This window comes from Nicotiana tabacum, chromosome 18 (genome assembly GCF_000715075.1).
Source record: "Nicotiana tabacum cultivar K326 chromosome 18, ASM71507v2, whole genome shotgun sequence".
NCBI lineage: Eukaryota > Viridiplantae > Streptophyta > Magnoliopsida > Solanales > Solanaceae > Nicotiana > Nicotiana tabacum.
In genome coordinates, this window is record NC_134097.1 from 94,259,070 (window position 1) to 94,269,437 (window position 10,368).

The window sequence follows — 10,368 nt, forward strand, 5'->3', positions numbered from 1 at the left end:
AATGCCAACAACAATGCAAGAAACTTGAATATCTCATAAAAATTCATCCAAATCAACTAGTCACACCCAACGCCATCTAGGAACACACCTCTCAAGCTAAAACCCAATAAGCACAACACGAATATGAGTGAATATGCAAAGAGAAACACATGAGAGAACTATCAAATAAGCCCGACAACTACAAATCGATTCCCTAAGGGAGGATCAAAATATACGAACTAATCACAAGGATCTCATCCTAATATAACTCTACCACGACACGTAGCCCAGTTCAAACATATCAATCCACACAAAAACACGAGGGTCTCACCCTCGGCTCTAAATCACAAGTAGAATCCACCTCACACCAAACAAAAACTTCTACTAACTCAATTCTACAAAACAAAATCACAACACATAACGAACTTCCTAGACCGGTAGAGCACCTAAATCACAAGTTGTAACCAAAACATCCAAAAATCACATCAAACCTACTGTAATGAATAACAGAAAGTTCATTCTAGTCATATATCTCTCAATGGTAAACAAACCAAGATGATAGACATGGGCTACCACTATAGTATATCCCAACAGGGGTAAACACATAAGTAGAGTATAATAATCACAAAACTCACCCATAAATGAAGCAAGATAGGAGAACATACCCCGATAAGCAGAACTGAATCTAAAGAAGAATGATGCTTCTTTATAACAAATCAAAACTGCACTTGTAACGACACAATTTGGTGCAACGGCCTCAACTCTACCATAAAAAGCATATCAATGGGCCGAGCCTCCCCTCTAGGGTGCCCTCTACCCGCATGTCCTCTATCCCTAGATGGATGTGCAAATGAAGTAGCAACTGGAATGGAGCCTATAGCCTGAGGACAATCTCTGATGATGTGTCTAGTATCATCACACTCATAACAACCCATCTATGGGTGTGGCTGCTGATCGGTGCCAACCCTACACCACTACAAAGTGGTGAGAGCGGTCGAAGCAGCTTTTACCCGAGATGGTCGGGGTCGAATCCACAACGAGCAAGAAGTGGGAGTTGGATTTCTATCTAAACTAGTAGTGCATAGTGCTCTTAATTACATGTCCAATCATCTTTTGGTTGGTTATAACTTCTAATATTTATGCTAATGATAAGCTAAATTAAACTAAGAATGATTGCTTGTAAGGTTTTCTAAATAGTTAAAGAGGCACTAGTGAAGTGACTTTCTCCTAGGTGAATACTTGACGGGATCTAAAGCCTAAGGCAAAAAAGTTATGTTGGGGATTGCGATATAGCCAATGCACGGAATTACTCACACTATACCTCTCGGTAGCTTGAGTGACTTTGCCTAATTGACTTTCTCAAGACCAATTGAATGTCAAAATTGTGCAAGCAATATAGGCTCAAGTCGGGTATTACTACCTCTAGGCTTAAGTCTTTAATTGGGACTATCAATCTCTTGATTACACCCTAATTCCTTGTTGAACTGATTTTCCTAGACTCAAGCTCTCTTTCTCAAGAAGAACCCAAGTAAAATAGGCACAAATTGGTGCTTGCAACCACTAATTCAGCATGGAAAACACAAATCAGTCCAAATATCAACTACCCATAAACATCAAAGCCTTAAATCAAAAGACCCATCAAATACCCACACTAGGGTTGAGCCACAACCCTAGATAATGGGTCTAGCTGCTCATAATAATAGAAGAAATTAGAAAAATAGATAAAGAATAACCCATAAGATTTAATTACTAACTAAGATAATGAAGATTCAGTGTTAAAGTAGCTACAAATTACTCAAAATAGAACAATATAACTGTTCACGTGCTCTGGAGTCTAACAGATTACAAAAGATACCCTAAAAATGTGAAAAGAAAGTATTTATACTAGGCCAAATTTTTTGGACAAATATACCCCTAACGAGGTACTGCGGTCCACATAAAATGCACCGCGGACCGCGATGAGGCTTCTTGGCTTGATTATACATTCTCTGAATCTAGCCACCACGGGCCGCATAAAATTCACCACGGCCGGGGTTTCTTCAACTGCGGTCCGCACAAAAAGGACCGTGGACCGCATTGGCTTTTATCTTCAAACCCCAACTCTTTGAACCCCCCTCTCCGCGGACCGCACAAAATGTATTGCGGCCGCGAAGAGGCTATTGTGGCCGCAAGAAATCCTTCACGGACCACATTGTCTTAGGCTCCAAAAGTGCACCTCTCTGAATCTCCTCACTACGAACCGCACTAAATGGTTTGCAGCCGCGGTGGGTCTGTTGCAGCTGTGCTTTGACTTGTTCTTGGTACTTGTGCATGTTTCACTCCTTTTTGAGCTGGTTTTGACTAATTGTCACCTTTTTGACCAAACCCTGCAAACAAGTACAACATGTAAGATTTTGGGACTATTTTGTATACATTTTTAAAGAAAACTCAAGTAAAAAGGAGTGTAAAATGAACTAGAATCCCTAGTTATCAACTCCCCCAAACTTAAGCTTTTGCTTGTCCTCAAGCAATCAAAATAATACCCACCTCCTTAAGTGTAAATCCAAGAAAATTCAGCTAACCTAAAGTGACCTCATCTAGCATCAATTGGGACTAACAATTGCCCTCAATTCAAATGAATTATTAAAAATATTTGACCTTCTAAGCACCATGGTTTTAGTGCGACACAAGAGCATTAAGAGTTGACTCAACCCATCAAGGAAACTCTTTCTACTACTTTGGTTATTGTGGAACCCAAACTCATACTCCTCAACCCTCCCTAAGCAAACCTCACTTTTAGGTTGTAGCACTCACAACAAAGATTGTGGAAAACACACTCATCTCTCTCAAAGAAAGGTCACAAGTCCGGCTCTAAGTACCACAAGCTTTCCCCTTATGTGAGTCACCACTAATGTAAGCTTCATTCAACTCAAGATCATATAGGGCTTTTGTGGAGATATAGTGAAGGCTTTTGGTTTAGGGTAGGAAATATTTGGTCTAAGTAGGCTCCATCTTCCCTTAAGCACTTCATTTTCTTCATTTTGGCACACATTCTCTTGACTTTTTGAGTCATTAACTTCTTTCTTAGGGGTTAGAGAGACACACTGTCACTCTTTCTTGTTTATTTCAAACCTTTTTCTCCTTTCTCAACTTTCCACACCTTTCATCTCTTTACTTTTATTGAATCCATTCATTCTTTTCTACATTTATCATTCTTTTTGACTTTTTTATTTTCTTTCTTTTTCATTGCCTTTCCCTTTCTTTATTTTGTACCTTTTACCACTTTGTTACATTCCTCGTCTTTCCCCCCAAACTTATGCTTTTGCCTTGTGCTAAGGAAAGATTAGGTGCCAAGAGATGGTATTTTTAGAATGGGTAAAGGATTGTATCATGGTTTTTTGAAAGAAAAAGGTCTATGGCTCAAAAGGGTTGACTAGGGATATTATCATTGGTCGGCTATGGAAGTTTTCACGATATCATTCGGATCAAGGAGAGCTATAATCACATCTCAAGTCAAACTACACTTAGAATTTCGCCTAGACAAACATTTAGGGCAAGTTCTAGACTAATGGCTCGGGACTTGGACTTGCAATTCAAATTCTCACCGCACAAGCTATAGGATTGCTAAAGAGACAGAGTCGAGGCCCACAACAACCTTAGTTAAGAGTTGAGCAACACAATGGTCCCGAAAATCACTTGATGATTATCGGCCAACACAAGAGTCTCAAGGTCACAACTTTCACCATCCTATACACAATAATTTGTTTTTGACCATAGGATCAAAGGCAAATGTGTTAGGCCCAAGTGAAGCTTTGCTTGATGCACCATTATTCACTAGCTACTCTTTACACAAAAAGCCAAAAAAAATATAGACTCAAACCCTTAAGAAGGTTGTCATGCCATCCATCATTGGGAAGAGCCACCCGGTTCACACAATTTCCACCTTTGGAAAGAATTGTGGCATTAAGAAAACCAAAGTTTTATTACACGCAAAACTCAAAACAAGAAGCTACAAAAGTGAAGTAAGAAGTTATGAAAGAAAAATGCGGAAAGTGAAATGAATATGTACAATAGGGGGTTTAACGAATATACATAAGAGGGATGAATATATACATTAGAAGGTAACTTTATATACAGACCAAAGTTGCAAATTACGAAAATGCAATAAACTAGTAAAATTATATACATACCAAAAGTAAAAAGAAAGCATAATAAAAGAAAGTAGTGTCATATATACAACCCAATGTCTTCAAAATAGGGCTACCCCATCAAATGAAAGCTAGAATTGTCCTCAATGCTAACTAACCAAAATAAGATCAATAAAAGATAGAGAGTAAAGAGAAACTCCCTATTAGCCCTCCGTCTGCATAGGATCATAAGTCTGGGTCCCTGGGTTCTCGGACTACTGACTGGATCCTTATAACCTGTGTCTGCACTGGGTCCTGGTCTTGCATTGGGGCCTGAGGCTGGCTAGAGGACCCTTTCTGCGAGTCCTCCAACTCTATCGCAGCATCATCAGCACGAGGAATCACCCTCTTCCTCTTTGCTGGACTCTCCACCTCCTACTCCAGCTCAGGCTGGGCTGCTGGAGCTGGGTCATGCAATAATAGCTCCAAGGGCAAGTGATCAGCCTTCAATTTCTCTACCTCCACCCTTAACTTTTTCACTGACTCCTTTGATGCCCGAGTCTTTCTCAACTTCTTTGTTTCCTTTGTGAGCTCCTTCAATGTTTTCCCATGTGTGCCGAAAGCCAACTAAGCTTTCGGCCTAATTTCATTGTTTTCCCATGTGAGATTTGGCCTAATTGAACATCCAAGTTTCTGATTGAAGTATTGTGGGAAGCCAACTAAGCATCAGAGTCCGCATTCTTTTTCATCATCTGTTTAAACATCATTTCAATTCTACCCATTTCATTATTGGAAGAACTAGGACCTTGGGATAGAAATGGGGTGGATTGTTCGGTTGTGGATACATTGGGGGCCTTTGAAAGCCTTGCACCCAATTTCCTTGGTTGCCCTTGTTCCAACCACCCTAATTGTTGTTTACACCCCAATTGTTGTTGTTGCCATTCCAATTACCCCGAATGTTCTGATTATTGTTTTGGTTACCCCAATTGGAATTTTGGTTGTTGTTCTCCCAATTACTATTCCCTTATTGTTGTTGATTGCCCCAATTGCCTTGGGGTCTCCATTGTTGCTGGTTGGAAGAATTGCCCCTTTGGCTCTGATAATTGTTCATATATTGCACTTCTTCATTCTGCCCATCATAACTATCATCTTGGAATCCACCACTATCATTATCATATTAATCCGAACTCCCTTGGTTCTATTGACCTCTTTGTCTTCTTTTGTTCACTAACATGTTGACACCCTCCATAGCATTTACTTGGTGTGGATTTTGAACCTGCTGTAACTGTGCCTTTGCTACCTGGTTCATTCTTGTTGTCAACTCTGCTATTGACTGCCCATGATCATGTAGCTCTTTATGCAAGTGAGTGACCGTGGGGTCGCCCTGTGGCACATTGGCTCTACTTTTCCAAGCGGAGGACGTGTCAGCCATCTTATCAAGAATGTCATAAGCTTCATCATAAGACAACTTCATGAAATTATCCCGGCAAGTTGGTTCACTATACACTGATTTCTTGTGTTAATGCCCTGGTAGAATGTCTATTGTATCATTACCTCAGTCATATCATTGTTGGGATATTCCTTTACCATGGTTTTGTATCTCTCCCATATCTCATGTAATGGTTCGGTAGGCTCCTGCTTGAAAGCTAAGATCTCATCCCTCAATGCTTCCATGTGCCCCGGCGAGAAACACTTTGCAATAAATTTATCCGCCAACTCATCCCGAGTAGTGATGGAATGGTTGGGAAGCCTCTCGAGCTAGTCCAATGCCTTCCCTCTAAGTGAGAAAGGGAATAATCTCAACCGAAATGCACCCTCTGACACATTAGTTTGCTTGCTCCCCCAATAGGTATCGACGAAACCCTTGAGATGTTTTTAAGCATTCTGATGGGGAACACCCATGAAATACCCTCGTTGCTCCAATAACATCAACATCACATTTGTAATTTGAAAATTACCCGCCCAATCCAGGGTAGGACAATTGCACTTGCATATCCTAGATTGGGAAACACTCGAGGAGCGACTCTTGGAGGTGGCGAGGGAGAGTCTGGAACATCATCATTGGCCTGGCGGCCTCTCCTTTGTCCTTGAGGTACAATAGGAACCTTATCATCAATATTGTCATCTACCTCCTCCCCTAGCGGAAGATCTCTAAGAGGTGCGTTGTTTGCTGCCATTTTGTACCTGAATTTCCGACACACACAAATTAGTAACGCAGAAGGAAGGAAGAACAATACACAAAACTATTTAGATAGATTTCCAAAACCGTTAGCTCCCTAGCAACGACGCCAAAAAGTGATCAGTACCAACCCTACACCACTACAAAGTGGCGAGAGCGATCGAAGCAGCTTTTACCCGAGATGGTCGGGATCGAATCCACATGGAGCTAGAAGTGGGAGTTGGATTCCTATCTAAACAAGTAGTGCGTAGTGCTCTTAATTACCCTTCCAATCATCTTTTGGTTGGTTGTTACTTCTAATATTTATACTAATGATAAGCTAAATTAAACTAAGAATGATTACTTGTAAGGTTTTCTAAATAGTTAAAGAGGCACTGGGGAAGTGACTTTCTCCTAGGTGAATACTTGACGTGATCTAAAGCCTAATGCAAAGAAGTTATGTTGGGGATTGCGATATAGCCAATGCACGGAATTACTCACTCTATACCTCTCGGTAGCTTAAGTGACTTCCCCCTAATTGACTTTCTCAAGACCAATTGGATGTCAAAATTGTGCAAGCAATATAGGCTCAATTCGGGTATTATTATCTCTATGTTTAACCCTTTAATTGGGACTATCAATCTCTTGATTACATCCCAATTCCTTGTTGGACTAATTTTCCTAGACTCAAGCTCTCTTTCTCAAGAAGAACCCAAGGCAGATAGACACAAATTAGTATTTGCAACCACTAATTCAACATGAAAAACACAAATCAGTCCAAATATCAAATACCCATAAACATCTAAGCCTTAAATCAAAGGACCCATCAAATACCCACACTAGGGTTGGCCACAACCCTAGCTAATGGGTCTAGCTACTCATAATAATGGAAGAAATCAGGAAAATAGATGAAGAATAGCCCAAAAGATTTAATAACTAACTAAGATAATGAAGATTCAGTGTTAAAGTAGCTACAAATTACTCAAAATAGAACAAAACAGCCGTTCACGTGCTCTGGAGTCTAACATATTACAAAAGATAACCTAAAAATGTGAAAAGAAAGTATTTATACTAGGCCAAATTTTCTGGACAAAAATACCCCTGACGAGGTACTGCGGTCCGCATAAAATGCATCGCGGACTGCGATGAGGTTTCTTGGCTTGATTATACATTCTCTGAATCTAGCCACCATGGGCCGTATAAAATGCACCGCTGCCGTGGTGGCTTCAACTGCGGTCCGCACAAAAAGAACCACGGACTGCATTGGCTTCTATCTTCAAAACCCCAACTCTCTGAACCCCCCTCTCCGCGGACTGCACAAAATGTATTGCGGCCGTGGAGAGGCTATTGCGACCGCAAGAAATCCTTCGCTGACCGCATTGCCTTAGGCTCCAAAAGTGCATCTCTCTAAATCTCCTCACTGCGGACCGCACTAAATGGTTTGCGGCCGCAGTGGGTCTGTTGCAGCTGTGCTTTGAATTGTTCTTGGTACTTGTGCATGTTTCACTCGTTTTTGAGCTAGTTTTGACTAATTGTCACTTTTTTGACCAAACCCTGCAAACAAGTACAACATGTAAGCCTTTGGGACTATTTTGTATACATTTTTAATCAAAACTCAAGTAAAAAGGAGTGTAAAATGAACTAGAATCCCTAGTTATCAGCTGCTCGTACTGAGTCTATGCTGAATGATTAACCCGTGGTAGCAACCCCGTGCATGTGGTGCACTAAAAGATGACTGCCCCATATGAGTACCCTGACTAACTGAAGCACCACAAGCAGTTTGAAGTGCGAACTAGACTGGCTGACTGCTCGAGCCTCTGTCATGATAGGTCATAATTGAAGAGTAGAATCCGCTGAATCATGCAGGACCTCGAGACCTCTTGTTCTCCCTATCCTTCCTCTCCTCACCCGAAATACGCTTTAATCTCCTGGAAATCTCCACAACCTGCTAAAATGGAGTATCTGTCTCCAACTCCCGAGTCATGCTGAATCTAAGGCCGTATCTGAGCCCCTCGATAAATCTGCAGACTTGCTCTCTGACTGTTAGAACAGAAGTAGGTACATGATAGGATAACTCACTGAACCTAATAGGCATACTATGAAACTGTCATGGTGCCCTAACGCAGCTACTCGAACTCTGTGCGCCACGCATCCCAAAGGGTCTAGGGAACAAGCTCTTTCAAAAACATCTCTAAAAACTGAGCACAAGTGGGTTGTGCTGCATCGGCTAGTCTACCCTCCTCATAAACCTGCCACCACTGATACGCTGCTTTGGTCAGTTGAAATATATTAAAATCAACTCCGCTCACCTCCAGAATACCCATGATGTAGAGAATACAGTGACACATATCAAGAAAGCCATGTGCATCCTCAGTAGCTGTGCCACTGAAAGTAGGTGGACTATATCTCTTGAACCTCTTAAGCCTCTTCTTCTCCTCCTTTGATGCCCCTGGACTGACCTCGGGCTAAACCAGAACAACATGTTGTACCGCACCAAACCCGAAACCTAACCAACATGAGCCCACTAATTTGGAGTATAAGCAGTGGGAGTCTAAGCTCATCCCCTAATCTGTGAAGTAGCTAGTGCATCGAAGATCAATCCCGCTTGAGCCAATTACCAAACATGCTTAGTAATCGCGCTAAAGTCTCCTGAAGTCCAGCGGTAACAACAAGCGCCTCCGGTGCCTGTCCCCCAACCGGATCCACTGGCGGCTCCTCAACTACTACTCTGACAGGTGCTCTAGCTGCGGCATGTGCCCCTCCTCGACCTCTACCTCGGCCTACGCCTCTCGCAGCTTTAGTAGGGGCTCCAGTGTCTGCTCTGCTGGTCTAGTAGCGCGTGTCCTCACCATCTATGAGAGAATAAACTTATAAATACTCGAACTTTGAAATCAGCAAATCCACACGACCAGAATGAAAGAAGTGGGATTTTACTAATAGTTTTGTAGCCTCTCGAAGGTAATTACAGATGTCTCTGTAACGATCTGCAAGACTGTACTAAACTTGCTCGTGACTCGTAGAACCTATGAACCTAGAGCTCTGATACTAAGTTGTCACAATCTAAAATCCCTTTACAGGCGCCGTGATGGCACCTAGTCTCTATGACTAGGTAAGCCGATTACTAACAACAATTAAGTCGGTTTTAACAATGATAATTTGAAACAAATTTTAATATAAATATCAAAACAAAAGCGGAATAAGCCTATGCAGCAATAATCATAACAACTTCCAAAGACTAGGTAATATAGAGTCACGAACTCTAGCTGAGTACATGGAACGATCTCGAAGATCGAAATACAATACTGTTCAAATGACAAGCTGACCGTATAATGAAAAGAAAGGAATCCAAGGGACTGTAACCACCAAGAAGCTCTACCTTGAATCATTGCGATCAATAAGCTAACTCTACCCGATTCTGATATATCTAATACTTGGCTCTACACAAAAATTGTGCAGAAGTGTTGTATGAGTATACTACAATCGGTACCCAGTATGTATCAAGACTAACCTCGATAGAGTAGTGATGAGGTACAAGCCAAAATACCTACTAATCAAAATAACATGTGCATTATAGAAGTATAAAGCTAATAATGAAAGTAGGAATCAGTAAATGGAAACAAGAATCAGCACCTGATATAAACAATAAAGTAATAAGAACACTGTGAAGGTACCATTGAAACCAAAGAAGGAACACAAATGACAACTAATTACTCAAGTCGTTCTAATACATGTTTCACAACGAAATTACTCTGAGATACCTCATCTCATAGTCACAAGTCACGAGTCTCAATCCACCATCATATGCTCACGGCACATTGTGCCCATATTTCAAATCACAAGCACACTGACAACTCATGTGCCAATATCTTAATCTGCCCGGCATGATCACAGGCTCACAATCACAATCCACCCGACATGGTCACAAGCTCAACCAACATGAAAGCAGAAAATACAAGAATACATGGACATGATCAACAAATGTCAAGTTTCATACTCTTGAACTAGGATAAGTGGCATGCTACGATGTATACTTGTGCGAGTGTACTATTGCAGCCCAAGTCAACAAGTAATATCAAAGACATTGAGTAGCTCATCGAAGCAACACAACAAGTCACGTAAGGTGTA